The 24,475-nt window shown below is 52.4% G+C and overlaps 1 protein-coding gene across 3 annotated transcripts in view; it reads right to left on the bottom strand.

Moving 5' to 3' along the window:
• Positions 1 to 23,996, bottom strand: part of TBL1X (transducin beta like 1 X-linked) — a 212,465-nt gene extending 188,469 nt beyond the window's left edge. For 2 of the 3 annotated variants that reach the window (XM_025436237.3, XM_049107708.1), the window contains exon 1: positions 22,112 to 22,337. The gene's annotated coding sequence lies outside the window, so the exon portion shown is untranslated. Of the gene's footprint in view, positions 1 to 22,111; positions 22,338 to 23,854 lie in introns of those variants that run through there. The other variant, XM_025436253.3, reaches the window with a different exon arrangement.
• Positions 23,997 to 24,475: the final 479 nt, after the last annotated feature.

Genomic DNA, 24,475 nt, shown 5'->3' with positions numbered 1-24,475 from the left:
TCCCGAGCCCATCTGTCACAGCAGGTGCCACCACTGAACACCCTCCTTTCCTGGAGAACCATCCTGATCTAAATTCCGAAAGGACCAAGCATATCGAGCAGGAAAGAATCCTCCCAAAAAGCATCAAAGCCTATGTAAATTTGCAAAAGATTGCCAATTTTCAATACAGACTCTCAAGCTAAATATTTTAATACAAGAAAATTAACTAGGTTTTTTGTTTGTTTGCGCTTTTTCTTTCTCTTAAAGTTGAATAATCCCGGATATGACTCTCCAAGGACTTTTCAGGGACAAAAGACAAAAGTCCCTCCGTATGTGATGCCTGCCACCACGGACACGCTTCTAGGTCTTCCAAAGAGAAGATAATGGGATAAAGGATAAAAGTATTCCTTACTTCTACTTAGACTAAGTGTCTGAATTTGATTTTCTCAGATAGAGTCCAAATTAGCCTTTAATTCTATCACATCCACTTGGCTAGTTGATCAAGAAGTACGCTCAGACCTCAGTATAAGACAACTCTACCAAGATGGAACTTGCTGGAAGGTAGGCCTTTCCTGGTTCCTGTTCAAGGCGGTTCAGTCACTAGAACTGTTCACTGTTGCAGCGAGCATCGTTATTATGGAACACTCCTTACCAGGTGACCAGAAGATCCTAGAGACTTCCAAGCACTGGATTGCACCATATGTAATTTGTACCACCATGAACGGTAGAGCAATTGCATGTAATTTCACTAATTCAAACAAGGTGCTATGAACAGTCTTGAAAATCCATCATGTGGTGGTGCCGGAGTGATCGCAGAGAGCATCTGTCTCCCTGGCCCTCGGCTGGCAGGAGAAATGCGACAATTCCTTTATCCTCTTGGGGACAGTGTCACAGGGGTGCTTAATGACCACATTAGGACTAGAATTCAGTAATTCTGTTCCCACTTGAGGGCTCCTTCCAGGGAAACATCAATGCACACTGGACGAGAGAACCCATAACCTACAACTACACGGTTCTTCTTGGGTTTAATGCCGTAAAAATCACGAAGTCAGGAACTGATTTACACTGGCTCCCATGACCCCAGTGTCCACACAGGAGCCTCAACCCCCCTCCGAAGCCTTCATTTCCCATCGTACACGGCCTGCGGGCGGGCTGTGAGGACCCGTACGTCACGCGAAGTCACGCTCGCGTGAAAATCACGGGCCTCCCACCCCCGGTAAAGGACAGATTCACCAAAGGGGCCTGGAGATCGCTTACCGCATCGGATCGGTTCCGGGGTCCTTAAAACAGAGAAGCAAGCGGGACGATGTCCTCTCCGGGGAGCACCGTGCAGGCCGCACGCTCCAGCACACGGCCCGAGCCACGGGGCAGCAGCCCAGACGACGGCAAAATTTCATCGTTGGTCCTCGAAAGCCTGTCTTCCAACATATTCCCCGCAGTCCAAACGGCTTCGTCCTTCGGTTCCCTTCTCCCCGTCATACACATGCACCCTCGCAGCGCACACACCCAGGCTGCACACCCGACTCCCATCTGGCCGCACCCACCGCCCCGTGTGCAATACGTGGGGCCTCTTGTGCCCCTGCGTGTCAGGAATGACTACTCCTAACATCCGGATTCGGGCACGGAGAATGGAAAGGGAAGTTCCATTTCCTCCTTCGTGGCTTCCAGCTAAACTCCTTCAGCACAAGTGAGGTTCTGGTGCCCCTAAGAGGGTGACCCGCCGCAGTGGGGCTCCTTTCCCAAAAACTCACATTGCTTTTCTAACTGCTACATTTTGGCTTTCAAGAGGTCAGCTCATCTTAATGGAAATGTTATTTTAGACAAAAGCCCAGGTTGAAATCACCAAGACCAGAAGCACAACATCTGAAATTGCTAGACGTCCCTCAGAACGTGGCAGTTACGGGCCTTTCTCACGTTATAACGAAGCCAAGCGCCCCTAAGGTAGTTCACGTATTTCTGTTTTCCTCTCCTCTTACTACACACAAATTCCTAGGTCGGCTGCTTGTCAGACACACCAACTAGGTGTCCTCACCGTCAAGCCGATGAGAGGCAAGGCAACGCCTCAAAAAAAATGAAGCATCAGGCACACAGAAGATAGATGGGGGTAAGGGGAGCAAAATGGGTAGAGGGTGTCAGAAGGTGCAAACTCCCAGCCATACGATATGGGAGTCCTGGGGACATAACTTACGCAGTAGTATCATGTTATGCATCTGAACGTTTCTAACACTATCTTAAAGGATCCCTGGGTGGCTCAGCGGTTGAGTGCCTGCCTTTGGCCCAGGGCGCGATCCTGGAGTCCCAGGGTTGAGTCCCATGTCGGGCTCCCGGTGCATGGAGCCTGCTTCTCCCTCTGCCTGTGTCTCTTCCTCTCTCTCTGTCTGTGTGTGTGTGTGTCTCTCTCTCTCGTGAATAAATAAACAAATATTTTTTAAAAAGAGCTCTCAACATGAGAAAAAAGAAATATGTAACTGTGTGATGATGCATGCTAACTACATTATGGTGATCATTTCACAATATATAAATAAATCATTACACTGTACACCTGAAACTAACACAATATTGTGTCAATTATAATATTTCAATTTTTTAAAAAGATTTTTTAAATGTATTTATTAATGAGAGACAGAGCAAGCGAGAGCAGCAGAGACACAGGCAGAGGGAGAAGCAGGCTCCATGCGGGGAGCCTGATGCAGGACTCGATCCCAGGTCTCCAGGATCAGGCCCTGGGCTAAAGGCGGCGCTAAACCACTGAGCCACCCAGGCTGCCCTGATATTTCAATTTTTAAAAATAAGAAGCACTGGGGTTGCATAGCAGGTTGAGTCAAACTCTTGGTTTTGGCTCACATCGTGATCTCGGGGTCATGAGATCGAACCCCAAACTGAGCTCCACATTCAACAGGAAGTCAGCTTGAGATTCTCTCTCCCTCTCATGCTCTAAAATAAATCTTTAAAAAATAAATAAAATTTAGGGCAACCCGGGTGGCTCAGGGGTTTAGCACTGCCTTCAGCCCAAGGAATGATCCTGGAGACCCAGGATCGAGTCCCACGTCGGGCTCCCTGCATGGAGCCTGCTTCTCCCTCTGCCTGTGTCTCTGCCTCTCTCTCTGCCTCTGTGTGTCTCTCATGAATAATAAAATCTTTTAAGAAATAAGTAAATAGGGATCCCTGGGTGGCGCAGTGGTTTGGCACCTGCCTTTGGCCCAGGGCGCGATCCTGGAGACCCGGGATCGAGTCCCACATCGGGCTCCCGGTGCATGGAGCCTGCTTCTCCCTCTGCCTGTGTCTCTGCCTCTCTCTCTCTCTGTGACTATCATACATAAATAAATAAAATTTAAAAAAATTAAAAAAAATAAATAAATAAAGTTTAAATAATAAAAAGGGGTGCCTAGGTGGTTCAGTTGGTTAAGCATCTGCCTTCAGCTCAGGTCACCATCCCAGGATCCTGGGATTGAGCCCTATGCTGGGCTCCTTACTCAGTGGGGAGTCAGCTTCTCCTTCTGCCCCTCCCCACCACCACCACCCCCCTTGTGCACACTCAAGCTCTCGCAGATAAGTAAGTAATATCCTTGAAATTAATTAATAACAAAGATAAAAAAAAAAAAAAGAACTAACGGATGGAACAGCCTTAGTGGACCCTCATCTTCCCTCTGCGTCCCACAAGTCAGTAAAGGTCTTTTCCCACACAGGCATTCTGGAAGAACCAAAGCCCCACTTTCACCACTACCGTACCACTGATCCGTACAGAGAGAACCATTTCGGTTACTTCTGTAACTGGCTGGTAGCTCCAAGAGGTGATACGTGATTGAACCGATCAAAGTCAACTCTAGGGGATACGGCATCCTCTACAGTAAACGCTTCCCCAAACAGCTTTTTAAAAGAAAATATCTACTTGCTTACTATGCACAATGGAGGTGAGGACCAGAGAAGCTTTACCTCACTGCGTTATACTTTGATCACCCTGCCAGCAAGAAGTTGTTTTGTTTTGTTTTTTTGAGGTTTTTTTTTTTTTTTTTTTTTTTTTTTTGTACCTCAAACATCTCAATCACCAAAAGAAAACAACGTGAGTGTAGCAGGAAGAATGAGGTGGTCAGCCTCTCAGTAACATGCCGCTGACCTTTAATGAGGTCAAAGCTTGCTTTCTGCCACACAGCAAGCACGCGCCAACATGCTAACCGTCGGCCCCTAAAGACTGGAGAAAGGATTTACAGCAAGGTATAAAAGGCAAGTCTGTGGACACTTGATAAATGACCCTTAACTCAGAGTGCAACTTGCATTACAATGGACACCACTGGCAACTGACCAGTAACGATCGTAAGCTCACTACTGTGCAGAACAAAGAAGGTTAAGGCATCATCTTTGCTATCAAGAACTTGGCAGTCTCGCTGGTGAGGAAAAAGAAAATACATAACAGAAATAGTTGACAAAGGGCCACCTGGAGGAAAAAAAAATGCTAAGCTCACAATGGAAATCTAATAAAAAACAGATTTTTCAACACCAAATAAATGGTCCATTTATTAGCTGAGCAATAATAAAGAATTAATACAACTTAAAGGATTAATACAGTACAAAGCAAACGATATAAAGTCACCGGTATCACAGAGACCCAGTCAAGACCCATGAGCTTTTAAGTTGCTTCTACACTACTACACAGTGAGATTTGTTTAAACAACACACTTCCCCTCCGCAGTAGGCCTTTAGGTCTTTACATGGAAAGGATCGCCAATTCCCCTTCCTTGTTGGGACAGTCCTGGCAAGACACGGTTCTCAAACTTCAAAGTATACTGAGATCACCTGGAAAATACCTGCTTGTGCAGGGCTTCTCAGCTATTGGATATCTGAGCCCCGGCCACACAATTCCTAGTAGAGGCCTGTGTTGTGCGTCCTCAGATGGTTAGCAGCGCCGTTGGCCTCCACCCACTAGATGCCAGGAGCACCCCCTCCCCTAGTTAGTTAGGACAGCCAAAAATGCCTCCAGGCCTTGCCAAATGTTTGCTGGGGACATAAGTGGTGCCTCCCCCACCCCCGTCCACATGGCCCCAACATGGAAAGGAGCTGCATGTTTAACGAGTCCTGGTGCCTCCAACATCTGCCTACAGAGCTCATTTTCCTGGATCCAACCGGGTGTGCATGCAGTCTCCTCCACTGCGGCCATCTGCCCTCCCACACACAGATCCCACTTCTTCCCTCCCTCCCCGTAACACAAGTACATGTTTGCTCCCCTTGCCCTGTGACTCGACAGGACCTGCAGACTAGAGCCGCCTTCCCTGCTCCATGGGTGTGGATCTGGCCGTGTCACCTATTGTGGTCAGTGGGGTGTTAGTGGGTGTTTTCAATGTGCCCACGTGATTTAGCTTGGCTGCTTCTCATATTGGATGGAAGAAGCAAAACAACACGCCCTCGGGGTCCACTGGCCAATGTACAAGTGTGTGTCCCCAAGCAGCACCAACAATCCCGGTTCTTTCCAACACGGAAAACAACTCCTGGCTGTGCTTGGAGGGAGATCAAGACTCCGCGAGTGGGCTGTATCACCAGCGAAAGGCAGCCGTACAAGCAAAAGGTTTCAGGGCACCCTGGTTTCTAAATTACTCAAGAAACGCACAGAAAATGTTCAATAAATATGTGGACCTTCCCGGCTTCAGAGGAAAAAAATAAGACAGAAATAAAGAACGTCAATGGAGAGGGGGGAATGATGACCCCTGGATGTGGCCATCCCCTAATGCTGGGGCCTCTGAGACATTTTACATGGAAGAGACTTGCAGACGGGGTGAAATTCAGGCTCCCGCGACAGGGAGACGACCCCGGATTACCCCGGTGGGCCCAATGTCGTCACATGGGGACCGTCTCTCAACGCTGTGGTCAGGGGATGACGTAGCTATGGAAGAACAGAGAAATGCCACACTGCCTGGTGGCTCTGAAGATGGAGCCAGGGCCCACAAGCCAAGGAACGCAGGTGGCATCTCGAAGCTGGAAAGGCAAGGGAACGGACTCTCTTCAGGGCCTCTGGAAAAGCATGCAGCCCGCTGACACCTTGACTTCACACAAGGAGCCTCACTTCAGACCTCTCCTCCCTCTAGAACTGTACGATGGCACGTCTGTGTCACGCAAGCCAGGTGGCCTGCGTTCACTGGTCACAGCAGCAATAAGAGACCAATTCAGTCAGTTAAAAAGAGACGAAGGAAGAAAAGACGCGTGGCCATAGTCGCTGGAGAACGGGCAACCCCGCAGGCCGGGGCCCAGGGACGGCTGGAGAATCCCCCCCACCCCCCACCCCCCGGAATGGTCAGTTTGGTCCTACACAAGGGGTTGTAAATTCAGAAACGTCAACAAGCCTGTTACAGTGGAAGTCAGGGCTGTGGCTTCGGGGAGGGCCTAGAAAGATGCCACAGCCTCACTGGACGCGCTCCCGTGACCTCAGAGCTGGCAGGGACCCGGCGCCGCACCCCTGGAAAGTCCAGCTTCCTGGGAGGGCTCTCTCCCGAGGAAGGACTTTCTACCCCCCCCCCACCCACGGATGCAGCGCCACAGGGTGCGGCTGCCGCTGACCCCAAGGGTCTTCTGGGGGGTCAGAGGGACAGAGAGGGGAGAAGGGAAGCAGGGAGGGAAGGCGGCGTGGAGGCCAGAGCGCAGCAGAGACGGGAACCGCCTTTCCCACACGCGGACCCAAGCCAAGCCGGGGGCTCTGGTTCACTCCTCCCGGGCCCTCCTCCCCGGCACCCCCTCCCGGGCGCTCCTCCCCGGCCCTCCTCCCCGGCGCTCTTCCCCGGCCCTCCTCCCCGGCCCTCCTCCCCCCCCCCCCCCCCGCGCTCTCCCGGGCCCTCCTCCCCTGCGCTCCTCCCGGGCCCTCCTCCCCGACGCTCTTCCCCGGCCCTCCTCCCCCACGCTCCTCCCAGGCCCTCCTCCCGGGTGCTCCTCCCCCGCGCTCCTCCCCGGCCTTCCTCCCGGGAGCTCCTCCCCAGCCCTCCTCCCCCACGCTCCTCCCGGGCCCTCCTCCCGGGTGCTCCTCCCCCGCGCTCCTCCCCGGCCTTCCTCCCGGGAGCTCCTCCCCAGCCCTCCTCCCCCACGCTCCTCCCGGGCCCTCCTCCCAGGCGCTCCTCCCGGGCCCTCCTCCCCCACGCTCCTCCCCCGCGCTCCTCCCGGGCCTTCCTCCCCGGCCCTCCTCCCCTGCGCTCCTCCCCGGCCCTCCTCCCGGGCCCTCCTCCCCAGCGCTCCTCCCCGTGCCCCCGGCCTTTCCACAGCATCCCAAGCCACCGGCCCAACAGGCGCTACAGCTCAGAGGGATCTCAGAGACGGGACACCAAAGGCCACTGGGCACAGGATTCCACCTGTAGGAAACGTCCAGAATAGGTCAGGCCAGGCCGGGCCGGGGAGCCGGCCAGGACGGCTACGGGCACGCGGCTTCTGTCGGGCGCCGGGAGCATCGGGCTGGCGGGGCTGGCGCCCCAGGAGCTCCAGGGGCCCCCACAGCAGCGCTGAGGATGGGCCGGGGCTGCGAGCAGGGGCGGGAAGGGGCTTCTACAGGGGAGACAAAACAAGAGTTTGCGATCTTTAAAGCTGCTCCCCAAAGCCAAAGTCGTATCCCACACACACACACACACACACACACACACACACACACACACACCCCAGCACCAAACCAAACTTTTCACCATTACGCACGCGCTGGTTTGGTAGTAAACATCTACCGGTATCACCTGCTGCTCCGAGCGGGTGGATCTGGACGAGAGTCCTCAATAGGAAACTAAAGATCAAGCACATACTGAAAATAAGAGGGTTATTGGTTTGGGGCTGGTTGTTTCAGGTGACGGGGTGGGACGCGGAAGGGACGGATCTGGTCTCCTCGTGAGAGAAAAGGCAGGCGAGCAGCCGCGCTTCCCCCCGGGCCAGGGGACAGAGCGGCACCAGGGGCCCCGGGCCCACGGCCTGAGTCCCCGGCAGCCTCACACGGCTGGGGGCTGACCCCAACGCCGGCTCCGGAGGTAGGAAGGCAGGTCCCCAGAAGTCCAACGAGGGCAGACCCCTGTGGACGGGGGCGTCACGGCTGGCGTCTGGGTGACAGTAGCACCCCGACTCGGCAACCCGGAGATCTTCTTCCTATTCGTCCCTTGGACATAAGGAAGTAAAACCCAGAAGCCAAGAGGAAAACACTGATACCAACAACCACACGAAAAGGGGAACCCTGACGATTAAAACCACAAGCGACATTACAAGACCTTAGGAGACAAGGAACAGTCCAGAGAGAAATATTTGGAACAAGAAACAACGCACTAACGAGCGGAGTGTATGAAGACGGTCCCCATGGCAGTGGCTGTCAACGTGTGCGCGGTCCAGGACCGGCAGCTGCGAACTCGTCGCAAACCCAGTCCTGGGCCTTAGCCTAGACTCACTAAATCAGACATTGTGGGGGTAGGGCCTGGCAGTCTGTGTTTTAACAAGCTGTCCACGGGGTTCTGGTACACGGTGAAGGTTGAGAACCTCTAGGACGGCTACAAAAATATTTATAGCAGCAGTATTCTTAAGAGCCAAAAAATGTTAACAATCCAAAAGCCCAACAACTGGGCCACAGATAAACAGAACTGTGGCGCATCCCAATCCCAAAAAATCCTACCTGGCAATAAAAAGGAATGAGTTTGTGAGACGGGCCACAACACGGATGAAACCCCAAAATCATTATGCTGAGTGAAAAAAAGGTAAAATCAGGAGTACAGACTGTGTGATCTCATTGATATAAAACTCTAGAAAATGCAAACTGATCTAGTAACAGAAAGCCAATCAACGCTCGGCCTCCAGGCAAGGATGGGGGGGGTGGTCACAGAAAGACACAAGGAAGTGTGAAAGCGTGGGAAATATTTATTTTGACACAAAAACAGATAGAGGGGTAGATTACCTACGTGTTTGTGAAACCCACACCACAATCAAGATAACGAGAAACCTGATTAGAGGCACAATTCATAAACGCCTGCTTTACTGTGCTTCAATCATACTTTAATACAGTCGTAAAAAGCAAGCAGGCCGATGGAGAAGTAGGATTGCACTTGGATAAAAACACAGGACTGGGATCCCTGGGTGGCGCAGAGGTTTGGCGCCTGCCTTTGGCCCAGGGCGCGATTCTGGAGACCCGGGATCGAATCCCACATCGGGCTCCCGGTGCATGGAGCCTGCTTCTCCCTCTGCCTATGTCTCTGCCTCTCTCTCTCTCTCTCTCTGTGACTATCATAAGTAAATAAAAAATTTAAAAAAACAAAAAACAAAAAAAAAACACAGGACTGCACATTTGCACACGGACAGCCGAGCACGCTCGAGGCAGATCTATACGGCCACACTCATAGACTGAATATTGATTATTTCTGGGGAAGAGGACGAGAGGATACAAGCCCACGGAGCTGGACTCCATGGACATCAGCGTACCATCATGTATCACCTCGGGGAAAAGCCTGAGCTTAGAACACGCAAGAGCAACACAAAGGGGATGTCAGGAGATCTCGCACCTTGGAAGGCGCCAAGGAAGGCTGGGGGGGTGGGGGGGGTACAGAGGGGAGGAAGAGGCCCCGCGAGGCAGAAACCAGAGCTGGAGGGAAGGCAAAGCTGTGGCAGTGACGAGACACAGACGCAGGTGTGCAGGTCGGAGTCCCAGGCAGGGGGCCCCACTTCTCAGGGGGCTCCGGCACACGGGCCCAAAGACCCTAAAAGCAGACAGAGGGAGGGCGCTGGCACAGGGGGCGACCACCAGTGCACGTTTCAGGGGAGCGACTGCCTGTCCTGGAGAAACCCCGGGGCTCATAAGCAGAGGCACAGAGGCCACCCCCCAGCCAGTCCAGAAACACTCTGCGTGACAATGTGCTGTTGGACGCAACCCCTTCCGTTCGGACAGTCCTAATTTTCAGAGTCTCTCTGGAAGGTCTGGATCTTTCTCCCTCTCCTCTCACCTCTTAGGGAAACAGATAAAGATGAAATGTGAGTCCTGGATCAAAGCCAAGAGGTGGCCCCTATTTCTCTGCCTCTGATGCAACTTCATTGTTTGCAAGTGAATATTTCTAAAGGGATTAAACGTAATCTTCCCCAAGTTAACTCCAAAAATTGTGTTTATCCTGTGCTTTAAAAAATAAGAAATCCCCATTTCCCTGGAACGCACAAAGACTGAAAGAGCTTCGGTAGGCCGATGGTCCACCTTTACTCCTACCGCGTCACAAAGTCTTCGGGGAAGACCCAAGTACCTCATTTAAATCTCCCCCAGACGCAAGGCTCCAACAGCAGGGTTTCTTGGCCTCCACACACCGACCTCTGGGGCTGGGGAACTGTTACTGGTAAAGGGGACCGTCCCCGGGCATCGCAGACGTGTGACAGCACCTCTGGCCCCGACCCAACAGACGCCAGGGGAACCTCTTCCCCATTTGTAGACACCAGAAAATGTCCCCAGACACTGTCCAGTGTCCCCCAGAGGCAGGAAGGCCCCCAGTGGAGGAAGAGTGAGCTGAGGAATAAGTATCCCAGGCCAAGAGCAAACTTCCCTCCAAGCCTCCGATTCAACGCCGTGGAACAAACACGGGGGGACCGCAGGGACAAGGACGAGGGCCCAGTGGAGAGCTGGAGAGCTCGCTGGAGAGCTCGGCCCCGGCCCACACTCCTCACCTGTCCCAGGTGCCCTTTATGCAGGATCCCCAGATTCTTAATATGACCCCATAAGACAAGCTCCTCCAGATTCTGGGCCAATCACTTCCCACACAGTCCCCCGTTGAGAGCCTGCAAGAACTTCACGACCACCCTGATTTTGCAGATTTTGCAGAAGAGGGAACGGACTCCTGCCGCCTATTATCCTGGTTTCCTTCCCCTTCTCCCCACTAATCCCTCTCCCGGGAAAGGGCAGGAAGTCCATGAAATTGGGCCTCACCCTCCACCACTGGGAAGGCACAGAAGTACTTGTTCTGAGGCAAGGGAGATCTGCAGACAGAAAGGAGATGAATGGCCTCCCGTGGCTGGGAGGTAGGAGCCACGATTGATGGCAAATGGACACGAATGACCGTATTGAGGAATGAAAATCGATTATGACGATGGCTGCACAACTCCGTAAATTTACTAAAACTCATTGAGTCGTACGCTTAAAATGGGTGATTTTTATGGTATGTAATTTATACCACAATAAAGTGGTTTCAGAAAATCAACCTGATATAAGTCAGATTTAGAGTTCCATATCAAATTAAACACACCGCAAGCGGGCATCCACAGCAATCCAAAGGCAAAGCAAACATCTAGGGCAAACCCAAACAAAAACAAAGTAACACACAGCTTGCAGGAAGGGAATGACAATCCAACCTGAATCTACAGCGCGTACAACTCAATCCTGTGAACTAAACAAGGCTTCTACCAACTGCCCAACCCCGTGGTATGGACAGAGAAATTCCACTCCGCCAAACATCTGGGCCAGCAGAAACCCACACCAAAAAATACACTTGTCCAAATATAGAACATTCAATGGAAAAGCAAACACGACAGGAAACAGAGGAGGCTGGTCATTTACTCTGAGATGGCCAACTGCGCCCAATCTTCCCTGAAGGTAAATGTCATGCTAAAAACTGGGACCCCCAGCTTAGCCCTGTATCGTGCCAGGCATCGAACACAGAGGCCACCAAGAAAATCAAAATTCCCAAGGGACAGCTTATTCTGGGTGCCATTTTATATTTAAACATGAATCGGGAAATAAAAACATACAGCCCCGTTTTAAGTAACTTTTCAGAAAACATGTCCAGGATAATAAAAAAAATAAATAAAACAAAATGAAACTAGAAACTATTACATGAATGCGCACTGTACAGCCTGAGATAAAAATGAACTATTTCCATGAGCTAATCCTACTCTATATTTAGGTTGAGTATACGAATGTAATTAACCAAGGTTATATAATTTTGCTGACATCAAATTTCCAATTACAAAGCTTCACATACAATTATTTGAACTACAATTGATTTTTTTTTCCTCTGGAAAAATGAAGATAGCTAATTTTAATAACCCAATCTTCCTAAGGAAGAGGAACTGCCTTCTCTGATACAAATTATGTAAACGGTACTTCAACAAAGCTATAAACTAATTTGTTTTTATATTCTCTTTCGAAGGTTAGCGTACACATAAATTTAATGTTCTGATGGATTTTACCATTTGCCCTGTTTCCCGGCACCCCTGCTTCATGCACCTAGGCCGCATATTCTCAGAAATCATACATATCTGCACAGATACACGCATATCTGCACTTCACCAGTATCCGAGGTTTGCACTGAGGAAATAGAATCCACTTTTGTCCAGGCCCCTAGGAAGACTCTCCTTTTAGGGCCATTTTCTGAGCTACATCTCTGAAATACTACACAGGGTAATTTGGGAGGCAAACAATCAAATGAATAATTCTTGGTGTTTTACCCAAAAATAAAGAAGAGGATTCCGGCTCAAAGCTGAAGTGATTCACTGGTGTCTGGTTGACCTACTTGCAATATGAAGTCAAGACCTGGACATAGCTCAAGGAGTCTGGCTAAAAGCAAAATACTTGCTGTAACTTCTCTTTCTTCTTAAAGCGGCAGGCTGCGGGGGCAGGTGAAGTACATTCCCAAGACGCTAATCATAAATGATCTACTACTGGAACTTCCATGTATTGATCTCTGGAGCAGAGAGACAAAGGCTCATGACACAACAGTTAAAAAAAAAAAAATCTTTCCTGTACAGTAGGTGCCTTCAATCGCTATAAAGAGAAGTAATTTTTTTTTAAGTAGGAGATAAAGACTTCACTTTACCAAAAGACAAATGAACGTCTACGTAGGTCCTGAGCAGCGTTAGTGACACGTGGCCCTCAGCAGCCTGTGGACATGTAGAAGTGAACCAGAATTGTGAACCTGCAGGCTCTGGAATTCACTTGCAAGTCTTCCAGGCTTTGTTTTACATACAAAGTTACATTGCAAATTCAGTACTCACAAAGGGAAAAAGAGATGTGAACACCAAAAATTACATAGAAAAACCAAAGCTACCCTATCAATCATTTCAAGTTAGACAGACAGACTGCTGTGGAAATATGTGGAGCTACCTGCAGAGGACACTTAGTCTCAGGAAACCCAAACCTTCGACCATTCTCAGCAAATGAGCTCAGACAAAAGACCTTACGTTTGTGGAGTTAAGTCTTGATTCTTACCCACAGCCCACAGTGTGGTCTGAATCACGAATTTAATGTTCATATTTATTTGCTCTCTTGACATCAGTAATACACCATCGACTGAGGTTTTTTTTTTTTTTTTTTTGAGTTTTCTCTTTATTATTATTTTTTTTTAAGTAGACTCCCCATCCAGCGTGAAACCCCACGTGGGGCTTGAACTCAAAACCCTGAGATCAAGACCTGAGCTGAGATCAAGAGTCAAAGGCTCAATCAACTAAGCCACCCAGGTACCCCCTACATTTTCTCTTAAAAGAGGAAGAAGAAAAAAAAAAAAAAAAAACACCTCTCTACTGTGAAATATTTTTAAAAATGTATTTAATAACAACCATGACCGATGAAACAGAGGTCTTTGGAAAAAGACCCAACCACTACACAGCCAAACTGAAGAAAGCCAAAGACGTTCCTGACAATCCCATCCGTCCCTGCACCCTCTTCTCACGTGGGTTGTCCTCTAAAGTCTGAGTCTCTTCAACAAGCCTGGTTCTCAGGAGCCCTGAGGGCAACCACCAATGAAAGCAGCTGATTGATAAACAGAATTAAGTGATTATGAAAACACTGCCGAGTCACGAAATGCATGAAAAGGACAGCCCTATCCCCAGGCTTCCTCATGCACCTGCAACCGAGGTACCTGGTGCTAAGACACAAATCTGGTTCCAGCTTCTCCAGCGCGCAACACCCAGAGACCCAGGCGCGCACACACACTCTGGCGGCTGCAGCCACGGGGAACAGGGAATACGTGTTGGTTTAAAGGAAATGTACTCAGAAGCCCATGAAATTTTTCAGCGAGTCCCATGAAATTTATAAGGCAACTCTAATTTCCACAGGCCTCTCGCCTTGTTCTCATCTGGTCTACAATAATTTCTGTCATGCACTGGACACGTGACATCATTAATTCTTATTTTCATCAACTTCTGAGCTGGGTACACCTCGAATGTTGTTTCTCCTGGCGAGGCTTTTTAAAGCATTCCACTACAAATCCCTGGAAATGGTTGAAATTGGCGTAGAATCACCCGCACATCTTAGAAATACCAATCTGATGTGGTATTTTTTCATGACCAAGTTAAAAGTTAAACCAAACCGTGTCTCCCAGACCGATCTGCAACTGTCAGGAACTGGCAATCACTGTTTTGGAGCTGATAATTCTGAATACTTGAGTCTTTACCAACACTGACTTGGCATTAAAGTTGCGTGGGACTCAAGTGCCTGATAAGGATTCTGCTGGAAAAAGAACCTAAGGCAGGGACCCAAGTTTAATCCGTTCCCCAAATGAACCAAATGGTAGAGACATCAATTCTCAGCTCAGCTGCTTTTACCAAATACAACCTACAACTCTGCAACCACCTGGAACTTCTTTATTTTTTTGCAACCACCCAGAAGCTGGGAATTAGGTTTGCATGCTGGTGCAACAGATTTCTGCAGGACAGGACTTCGGTGACAGACTTCTACTCCTCTTTCTCATCTCTCATCTTCAAATGGATGTCAGGATTACAAGGATAACTGGAGGAGCAGAGCTGACCTGGTTAAAGCCTAAGTACTCCCTGCACAAGAAACAGAAATCGCTGCTCAGCTATGCTGAATTTTTCTCCCAATTCTTACAATGATTTACACGGTCTTACAGTATTAAAGCATTTGTTATTTCTGATTTAAGAAATGGCTTCACGTATAGTAAGCTTCTTTTTGTCCTCCTTTCCACCTATTGGGATACCCAAACAAGCAGAAGCGTTTGCAGAACTGAACAATACCAGATGTACTCACGGGCCTGTAAAGCCTGAGGACCATGGGCGAGCAAGTCGACGAAGGAAGGAACCAAGCGCTCTGGAAAGGAACAGTGTCCTAAGCTCACTCCAATATGGGTGATGTCTGGGACCTAGCTCTCAGGAGACTTTAGTAAAGTTTTCAATTTCTTAGAAAGTGGGAAGGTAATCAGGCTTGGGAGGGTGGAAGCCCTCCTACCTCCTCCTACCTCTCTCTGCATTCTCTCTGGGGGTTGCTGGCAAGTGTTCCAGAAATGGAAGTACTCTGTGCCGGCTACTTAGGGTCATATTCTAGACTCCAGGTTCCAGGGAAGCAAGTGAAGAAAACTCTCATTTTCTTTTCAGCCTTCAGGCTACATCCACCAAGGTAGTGGGGGGAGGGGAGGCGATCACAGGAATTCAAAGGATGCCCTTTGCGCGAATAAACACTGTGAAATGTACCGTAGCATTGTTTGTGCTTAATTTACAGAGTCTGGTGAGACTGGGAACCTACAACAGTCGGAAAAATTATTCAGATGCACCCAACAGGGCAAAGTGTCTTCTGAATTGCCATTTTGTGTGTGTGTTTGTGTGCGCATGTTTTAAGTAAAATATGTAACTAACGTACCAACCTTAAGTTAAACAGTGCCTATTTTAAGAGTGGGTAAAGTAATAGCCAAAGCATGGGCATAAAGAATCATCAGTTTCTCTAAACTTTTCACTAATATAAGCCATAACCGTTCCTAAAAACAAACAAAACCAACCCAACAATCAAATAGCATCCCTTTTCCAAATTAAAGCCCTCACACAAGAGATAGAAAAATCCAAGATCAGCTCACCTACCCTCTGACTCCACACGTGAGGACACACGTGGTTTTAAAGGACCTCACACAAGCAGGCGGACCACCCAGGGCAGGACGAAAGTAGCCAAATGCCAAAAGACCAAGTCAGTTCCTCTAGAAAGCATGCCAGTTCTTATTAGATCACAAAAAGTAAAATTATGGCCCAAAGTAAATTGCAGGTCAACAGCTACATAAAAGCACAGACACAGAAATTCATTTTTTCCCTACAACAAAGTAATGCAAATACAACTCTATGTTTTTAGCTTGTTTTATTACCCCACTGGCAAAACTGCACACCTCAACGCGTGGGTCCTGTTTTTGAAACCGAAGACGGGACTTTATAACCTACGGATACGTTTCACATATTAAATGTCTTCCGGGAGTACAATGGGAAGATGCGGGAAACGTTTCTCTGAAAGGGCATCAGAAAACATCCCATTTCGACTAATTTGGCAGCAAGAATTAACTGGCATAAGAAAAGAGCAAATCTTTGGCAGCCCCAACAAGACACCTGATATTCTTTCTCCATGGCTTACAGATACCATTAAGGACCAGTAAGGCTTTCTTCGCCTTGCTTTTGATGAAACCCACAGCGCAAACCCTGCTGTTCTGAGTCAAACGCACAGGCTCAAGCGTGCATAAGTGTGAAGTTCACGTGGCATCAGAGAGAAACAACAAAGGAGGGTCCTGGGAGAGTGGGGGCACCGATCCGGACTTGAAATGCACCTACCAGGACCTGGGGGCGCAGCAGCCCAGCCAGCTCCTCGGTTAGTGCTGGGGGGGGGGGGGGGGGTGACTCCAGGGCGCCAGAGGGACGGCACTGTAGACACTTTGGGGGCCACGGACTTGTTCTGTATCCCCGTTTTGGTGCTGGTTAGACAAACCTATGCATGTGCTGACGTTCATAGAACTCTACGTTGAAAGAGCCGATAGCGTCATCATACGGTGATTCAGAAAACTACACGTACACACGTGTATATACACCAGCCCTAACTTAAGGACGGCGCACCCCGAGAACACAGACCTTGACCTCCCGCCACAGAGTCCGTCCCACACACGATCGTGAACTGACGGACTCACGGCTGGTTTCCCCCACCTGGACACCCCTGGCACGTGGGTCCAGATCATTCTTTGTGCTGGGGACCACCCGGTGTAATGCATATTTGGCAGCATCCACAGAGCCCCTAGACGCCAGGAGCACCCCCATCCGCCTCCCCTGAGCTGTGACAACTGCGAATGTCTCTCGATGCTACCGCGAGGACTACGTAGTGGGCAAAACAGGCCTCTCGGAGAACCCCGAGTTGACTGCCAGATTCTAGGGCGCGGGGCTCAAGTCCAGCTGCCGTAACCACCATCTCCCCGGCCCTCATCTCTGAAGTCGTCTCTCCCTGGAACCTGCGTGCCATCCCGTCTCCACCTCTGTTCCCACCCGCCGTGGCACCCGGTTTCTTCCGCGAGACTGAAAAATCTCTTCTCCCGTGCATTCACTTCAAATTTGCCCCATTCCGGCTTTTTGGTGGCTTCCTTCCGTCTTGGATCACCCAGCGGATCAACAAACATTTCATAGCAGCGATGCCCCCGCGAACCTGCCCGCACAGGAACACAACCCTCTTTGGTCAGGTTCCCCGCACCCGGTCAAGAAGCCCCCCGGGGAGCCAATTTTTCCCTTGAGGCCTGAAGCTCATTTTCTCAGACCAGGCTCTCTGCCCTACATAAACATGTTGACTTTCCTAGTCCCTTCCCACATCCAGCTCTTATTTTGGCTTTGTTGGGTCTCATCTTGCCAATGTGGCCAAGCGCAGGCCGCTTGGGCCAGCCCCGCGGAGAGGACAGAGAGGAGGCAAGGGCCGAGGAGGGCAAGACCCAAGGGGAAACACATCCAGCCTCCGCTCAGGACGCAGTTACTTCCTTCCTACTAAAAATAGCTGGGGGTGGGGGGAGTTTATTGGTCCAAGTTTAAGAAAAAAAAAAAAAAAGGCGTTTACAAAACGACTCTAGTCTTGCTTCCTGATTGAAACTATTTTTTAGGGACCCCTGGGTGGCTCAGTGGTTTGGCGCCTGCCTTCAGCCCAGGGTGTGATCCTGGAGACCTGGGATCGAGTCCCACGCTGGGCTCCCTACGTGGAGCCTGCTTCTCCCTGTGCCTGTGTCTCTGCCTCTCTCTGTGTCTCTTATGAATAAATAAATATCTTCAAAAAAAAAAAAAAAGGAACTATTTTTTAAATGTCTTTAGAGGTGAATGGTTACCAGCTTATTGGATGTTGCATATTATTTTCTTTTAAAGGGTGGGAAAGAGGGGACAAAGGCAAGGTATCAGGAAACCACAGTTGAGACGTCACCATCTCACACCCAGAGCAACTGTGACCGTCACCTAGGCCAGGCATTCAGTGTGGCACGTCGCATGTCACTGCCGGGGATGCCCCAGCAGGAAGCAGCTAGGGCAGCCCTGGCTACGGCTGACCCAACAGGTCACGGGGACCCTGAAGTCCTGGCGCCGAGGACCTCCGCGAGCGGGACCCCCGCTCCCACCTCTAGAAGACCATCAAGGACATCCCAGGTATTTAATAAGTACCTTCAGCCAAAAGCCAACAGGTCACACCAGAGCGCTGGGGAAGTAGCAGCAACTGAGGACAAATGGCAGAGGGTGATCTGAGAAGCCACCTCTCTGACAGTTATGAATTTGGGTTTTCCCCTCCCCCATCCTCATCTACAAACAAAAATCTCGAACCCCTTACTATAAAAAATACAAAGAACTGTGAATAGGACATTATCAACAAAGTAATAAAAATAACATCCTAACTCAGGGACCCGGTGTACAGGAAACACCTAGCACTGAGCCATTTTTTAAAAAACATACTTTGAAATCTCACTTTGTTGGAAAGATTCCCTATCAGTCTTTTTAATACAGAAGATTCTGACCTCAAGAGACTGAACCTCAAAACAAGACTTAAACTACAAAGGGGTGGAGGGTGCCGAAAGCCCGTGGTAGCCACAAGCCAGGGCTAAACGCACCCCACATGGTCACACCCGCAATCACTCACAAAGGGCCGCGCTGACGGGGACACCCTGGGCTCCCAAGCATCCCAGGCGATGCTCACCAAGATCTGCCTAGTTGGGCCACCTCGGGGACTCGCTAAGGGCTCTCTGCCTTTTCTGATGGGGAAACTGATGCAGAGATGCCACCTGCCTCAGTCAACGTTAAACACTCAGGGAGGTGCTTTGGCTTGGAGTTCCGCTTTTCTATTTCAAAACTGATCCAAAGCACCTCAATCCAAAACCATAGCTCTTAATTTCAGGTTAAGAATCCATTCACTCGGGGCGAGCTGGCTCAGCCAGTAGAGCATGTGACTCTTGATCTCAGGGTGGTCAGCTCAAGCTCCGCACTGGGCAGGGAGCCTACTTTTAAAAAAAGAAAGAAAAAGAAAAAAGGGGGGAGGGGACGCCTGGGTGGCTCAGTGGTTGAGTGTCTGCCTCAGGCTGTGAGTCCCACCCTGAGCTCCCCACAGGGAGCCTGCTTCTCCCTCGGCCCGTGTCCCTGCCTCTCTGTCTCTCATGAATAAATAAATAAATCTTAAGTAAAAAAAAAAATCCATTTGCTGAAATCACTTTCCTGGGTCAATCACTGGCTGAAATGGGTCTTTTTTTTTTTTTTTAAAGGTTTACCTGTTAATTATTTTCAAACTTTTATACCTTCTCCCCTTCCTCCACAAAGGAGTACACAAACTCCGTTTTATTAATATCTCACTGCATTAACTATAAAGTAGCACCCTTGAAACAGAACTTTCTCCGCAGAACTGTACTAATATGGTGGCCACTAGACACAGGCATCTATTGTGTATGTGAATTCTGGCTACAGGGACTGAAAAAACAGAATTGTTCATTTTATTGAGTGTAAATTAATTTGAATCTCAATGTTCACATGTGGCTACTGGCTACCATATTGGACAATGAAGCTGTAAAAGCCATTCCTCCGCTACGGTCAAGGTCTCTTGATCCCAGGGAGCTGGGGCTGCATCCGTACACACACCTCAATATAGATTCTCTTCATGGGCGTGTGTATGTAATTCAAAGAGCTTTAAATAAATAAATAAAGAGCTTTAATGTCCAAATGTGAGCAGTCATGCTAGGTAGGCATGAAAACAGGAACACCAAGCCTAAGACCCGAGCTTCAGGAATCAGATAAGCCTCCCTCCACTGTATGTTTGCAAGTCAGTTCTCTGCAGCAGAATGGAAATAATCATTGCTGGCACAGGGCATGAAGTGCCTGTAAAATCCTCAGTGCATGGCATTCAAATAACGTGAAGACAATTATTCGACGTGCACAATAGCAACTCTAAAATTTATAAGCAGCTTTATAGTTTTCAGAAAACGTACACACGTGTTCCTTCACGTTTCCTCACAATACACAGTGAGTACCACGATTTCAATTTTCCTTTTCTTCTTTTTACACATATAGAAATGACACTCAGAAAAGCTGCAGCAGTGGAGCGCAAGAGGGTGGGCCCTTTCACTAGTTCAGGCCAAATAGGGACAAAGGCTGGGTTTGTAGCCAAGCATTATGTGTCCAGACGGAGTTGGATTCCAGGGCTCTGTCCACCTCTCTGCAAGCCCTAGAACCACTGAGCCCCTCCTGACAGGCCGTTCAGGGAAATTCCAGATGCCATCGCACAGATGAGGAGCCCAAAGCTCCCACAAGTGAAGATGAGATCAAGACCAACCGCCACATGACTCCGGCACCATCCCTACCCAGCCCAGGGAAACCTTCAAACATTCAGGAGGAGTGAGGTTTGGGAAATGTAAATGGGGGTGTTGTTGATAATTACTGGACTGATTAAGCTCTCTATAAAAGCAAAAAGAGAAGCCAACCCCACAGGATCCAGGGATCCTTGCCCTGCAGCGCACACTAGCAACTCAAACACCTAAAATCCTAATTTTTGTCCCACAGGTGTGTGTTAAGGGCTGGAATCCCCTTAAGGGCCATTTTAATAAGTGGGTCAAGTGACGAAGTTCAACTTTTATCCCTGGATTAGTTATCCAGCTGTGCGTTTTTCCAGGAGAATCTGCAGCACACCTGAGACATTACCATCTTCTAAAATGAAAGTGTCATCCTAACGTCTTCATTGGGCCATACTCCACATTCTGGTCCCCCATCCCCCACCGCCTCTTTTCTAGAAATGAGTAGTTGTAAACTTTTTGTAAAACGGTGAAGAGCCATTTGCTACCCGGAAGCCCCCACTTGGGACCTTAGCAGGGCTCTCCCTAGCTCCCCCGCCCCCACTTCTCCACCCCCTTAGGGTCCCGCCACTCCCCTTCCAGGTTAAAGCAGGGGCTCCGGCGACTCATCAGAAGAGAAAAACATCCAGAAAAGTCGGGTCAAGCCCCATGTGACAATACAGAGCACAAACAGTTGCAGATGCAATGGGAGGGTGGGAGGGGGAGGTGTGTGTTTGTGGGTTCTGCTGCACAGCAGCACCGACTGGCGGGGGGGGGGGGGGTGCGGGGTGCGGGGGGGGGGAGCACCGCTAACTTTGTGGAATTTGCAATGCAGTGGGTCGGAAAATGCCAGGCCGCGCGGGGAGTGGGAGCCGAGGCCTGAGCGACCGCGCGCTCGGCGACGCACGTGAAGCGCAGGCCCTGCTCGCGCGGGCGGGCGGGCCTCCAGCGCCCCCGGGTCGCCGCCGCCAGCCGCGCCCCGCCCCCTCCCGGTGGGGATGCGCCCCCACCCCAGGCGCCGAGCAACAGGTCTGCACCCCCGGCAGGCCGCGCTCTGCAGACCCCGCCTCGCCGGGGCGCCCCCCAACACACACACGTCGCCCTGGGCCGGGCCCCGCGCTCGGGCCGGCAGCTCCCGACTTCCTTGACAGTTTCTGCGTCTGCGAACTGAGCAGCCGCCGGGCCCGCGCCGCCGCCGCCGCCGCCGCCGCCGCCACTGCCGCCGCCGCGCTCCCCGGTCCCGGGCCGGCTGGCCGGCGCCCGCCGATGAATGGGGCGCCCCTCCCCCACGGGGATCCCGCGGCCCCGGGAGCGCCAGACAAAGGGACCCCGGGCGCCGGCCGAGCGCTTCCCCAAACTTAGCGGCCCCCGCGGCCCCGCGCGCCCGCACTTCGGGGAGCGGCCGCCCCGGGGCATTGTCCCGCCTGCAGGGAGCGCGCCGCACCCCGGCCCCGCCGCGGGGACACTTGGGGACCCGGCCCCGCGGAGCCCGAAGGAGCCCGGCGGAGCCCGAAGGAGCCCCCACGGAGCCCCGCGGAGCCGCGCGGAGCCCCGCGGCGCGGGCGGGGCGTGCATGCGCCCCCCACCCCCCACCCCCCTGCCGCCGAAGTTTGCGCCCCCCGCCCGCGCCCCGCGCCCGCGCCCGCGCCCCGCGCACTCACCTCGCCGCCCGCCGCGCAACTTGTGGCGGCGCCGCCGCGCTCCCGGCCTCGCTGCCGCCGGCCGCCGCCGAGCCCCGGCCGTGCCCGTGCCGCGGCCGAGGAGGGCCCGGCGCCCGGAGCAGCCTCGCGCCGCCCCCGGGCCGCCCCCGCCCCGCCGCCGCGAGTCCCCGAGACGCGCGGGCGCTGGAAAGTTTCGGGTGCCGAATGGCGGCCGAGGGCGCTGCGGCGGCGGCGGCGGCGGCGGCGGCGGCGGGGCGGGGGCGCTGGCGGCTCCTCGCTCCCGAGAGCCGAGTGGGGGGGGCTGGGGCGGGAGCGGCGGCGGCGGCGGCGGGAGAGGGCGGGACGGCGGGAGGGACCGGCACGGGCAGTGACCTCCGGGCGGGGCGGGGGGGCCGGCGGCGCGCCGACCCCGGCCGGGAGGGCTGCCAGGGGGGCCGCCTGGCACGGAGGGCGGGACGGCGCCCCAACCCCCAGCCCGGCCCCTCCCCCACGGCCGGGGGGAGGGGAACCCGCGTCCGCGCCGCCCCGCCCCGGCGCCCTGGGGGGGCCCGTCCCCGCCTGCCCCTCCCCCACGGCGGGGGGAGGGGCGCAGTCCGCGCGGCCTGGGGGGGCCCGCGTGCTAACCCAGCCCCCGCCCTACTGCTGGGGGGCGGGGGCCTGCGACCCTGCACGGCCCCCCACCCCAGGCTCGGTCCTCGGCACCCCACCCCCACCCCGCCTAGTGTGGGTGAGGGGAGCCCGGGCCTCTCCCTCCCCCACCCCGTGGCCTGCAGGGGGACGAAAGGGACCCGGCCTACCCGCCCCCCCGCAGTCCTAGTCCCAAACCCAACCTTTTCCCCCACTGCCTGGAGGGGACAGGAACCCGGGCCACCACCCCCGCGGTTTCCGGGGGGGGAGGGGGGAAGGGAAACCCGAACCACTGCTAGAGTCCTACCCTCCCCCACCTCCAAAAGCAGCTGCCCCGCTGCCCTAACCACCCCCTGCAAGCTGCCCGAGGGTGCACCTCCCTCAAAAGGCGCGGCTCGGAGGGCCCCCCAAGGCCTCGTCCCCCCCTCCCAAGAGGCTGGGGGCTCAGGCGGAGCCTCGACCTTTGCAAAACACCTCCCGGAAAGAGCCAGAAATGCTTGGGGAGAAAGAAACTCGGAGAAAAGACACACAGAGGGGGAAGCCAGGAGCGGAGCTCCGGGGCAGGGCGGGGGCGCTGGAGCTGGGGGCCCGGGGCTCTCGGGCCTCCTCACTCCCGCCCCCCACCCCACCGCACCCCACCCCCTGGCTCCGCGAAGGGTTTTCTGTTGCAATGGCTTACTCGGCCCAGCCCAGCGCACCCAAGGCCCCAGAGCTCCCTCCACCCCGCGGCTGGGAGACCCCTGCCCGCCGCTCGCGGCCTTAATTCCATTAAACCCGCACCGCGCCCACCACCCCACACTGGGGCGTCTGCTTTGTTGAATATTTGAAGATAACTCTGCCCCTCCCTTCGGTGTCTAATGAGCTTTGCGCTCAGAGCCCAGTACACTCAGCATTTTAAACTGTAACCTCACTTGCTCCTTCTGGGACACTGGACCATTTGTTGTTCAGGTTGTTGGGGGGAGGAGGGGCCCGAGGTGAGTTTTTAAGGGGCTGGTCCTCCATCAAAAAGGCGGACCTAGACCTCAGCCGGCCAAATACTGCTGTAAAACGTCAATGATGTAAAACGACTGTTGCTACACCATTATTAGAGCACATCAATAAAAAATACACACTTACACAGTCTCCATAATTGTGAATCAGCAGAATAGATTGTGTCTTATTATGTATCAGTTGCCATTCAAGGGCCCCCCAAAAGGACGTGGTGGGGCCTTCCCTGGAGCCTGCCCTTCGATGCTCCCCGGCTCCCTGGGCTTGTGCGGACTGATGCTGAGGTATTACATGCAATCGAAAAACCAAGGGTGCAATAGAAAGCCCGAGCAAGCTCATGATGCAACCCTGCCCGAGTTACACGTGCTTCCCTTCCCCCACCGCCTGCTGGTGGGAGCGCTGCGTTTTTTCCGCCTGTAGGGTCACATTGTGGTTGATTGATTCTCCTTTCGCCTTGCTCAGTCATTCAGATTTGGAAAGTAAATAACAAGTTGACATCATTACAGCTCTCGGCTTTACGGGGACGCGGCCCTCGGCTACCGCACACTCTCGAGTAGCCGCGCAGCCCAAACTGGCCCTCGGGCTGGCCAGCCCTGCCGGTCGTTAGCCGCTTGGAAATTCGGAGCTGAGCTCGGTGAAAAGCCTCTCTGGACCTTTTGATGACTCGGCAGGTGCCAATCATTGAAAGGATAGGAAAGGGGTGGGAATCCTCGCTCCCAACTGTGACCACCGGTGTGTGGCCGATTCTGA

This window comes from Canis lupus, chromosome X (genome assembly GCF_003254725.2).
Source record: "Canis lupus dingo isolate Sandy chromosome X, ASM325472v2, whole genome shotgun sequence".
Classification (NCBI taxonomy): Eukaryota; Metazoa; Chordata; class Mammalia; order Carnivora; family Canidae; genus Canis; species Canis lupus.
Note: the sequence above shows the minus strand (reverse complement) of the source record. Positions and strands in the feature narration are given on the sequence as shown.